This window comes from Penaeus monodon, chromosome 22 (genome assembly GCF_015228065.2).
Source record: "Penaeus monodon isolate SGIC_2016 chromosome 22, NSTDA_Pmon_1, whole genome shotgun sequence".
NCBI classification, from domain to species: Eukaryota; Metazoa; Arthropoda; class Malacostraca; order Decapoda; family Penaeidae; genus Penaeus; species Penaeus monodon.
Window position 1 is genome coordinate 36,069,454 of NC_051407.1, and position 1,137 is coordinate 36,070,590.

Sequence of the window (1,137 nt, forward strand, 5' to 3'; positions counted from 1 at the left end):
CCACAAGGCACCCCGTATCCAATGATCTAATATATTGCCAAAGCAGTGATCAATTATGGAAAAGGTTATAAAAACAGAGAAACAGAAAATGTTTTTTTTCTGAAATTAAATGAAGACATAAATAAACTGTGCCCAGTACATACTAACAAATTTGGTATCTACAGACTGCATATGATATAAACTGTCCAGATATAATAGTTACACTCTATGGAAACCTCCTTATAGGGGAGTTATGGTAGAGTGAGCTTCCATGAGTGGCAGTGGGACAACTGATGCGGTCATGAAAAAGGTGCCATGTCAAATGACAGTGGCATCCTCCATGACACATACCCTGGAAAGGTAGAGTCTAGTCTGGTTCCATAAGAGAAGATAAACGGCCAAGAAAGTCTCCCAAGCAATTACAGCTAAATTGTTCATCTATGTATTCTAAATACACTAAATAACTAATACACATGAACTATATACATCAACTGTAAGTCTAACAGTGAAGTGTGCCCAGTGACATCACAGTAATTAAGTGGTTGATTATGGTGATCTTGGCCAAATCATACTTGGTTGTTTTGGTGTTGCAGTACCTTTGTTTTCCTTGTAATTACCTGGATTCTACCACGTCCTCACAAGCTATAGGGCTTTTGGCTTTCAAGGCCCAACCTTGGGAAAAGTTTACCTACTACCACACACTTAGCTTAAATAACGGGGCAATTCTACACAAATAGGTATTATCGTCCCAAATGTGCATCACATAAGTCATCACATGCAAATATATGTAACGACCATAGTACCTGCCGAAAGTTTCCTCAATCTCACTTACGAAACCTTATATTGGCTTTACTATGAATAGCCCTTCACTCGTCCTGATCTCGCCACTATCACACCTAAAACATCAATGGCCCCAAAGTACTTATCTCTCCAAAACTCAACGAGAGTCGGCGTAATAAGAAAGCAAAGGCAAAATCATACCTTATTTGGGAATGCGGCACAAAGCGCCCAGGCGATGACGTCACATCGAGGCGATACAAGTAAACAATAACAATGACGTAAAGAAACGTAATATTAAATAGTGATGTTTGTGTGCGTCGCATGTGAATGGGAATGGCACAGAGGGGGAGGAACGGGGAGATAGAGGAGGTGAGGGTG

At 40.4% G+C, this 1,137-nt stretch overlaps 1 protein-coding gene and 1 long non-coding RNA gene across 2 annotated transcripts in view; both read right to left on the reverse strand.

The window, feature by feature from the left end:
- LOC119587099 overlaps nt 1-930 on the reverse strand; it is a 3,305-nt gene extending 2,375 nt beyond the window's left edge. The window contains exon 1 of the long non-coding RNA XR_005229990.1: nt 783-930. This is a non-coding gene — a long non-coding RNA (uncharacterized LOC119587099). The remainder of the gene's footprint in view (nt 1-782) is intronic.
- The window catches only part of LOC119587098 (methyltransferase-like protein 25), a 25,499-nt gene that overhangs the window by 7,664 nt on the left and 16,698 nt on the right, over nt 1-1,137 (reverse strand).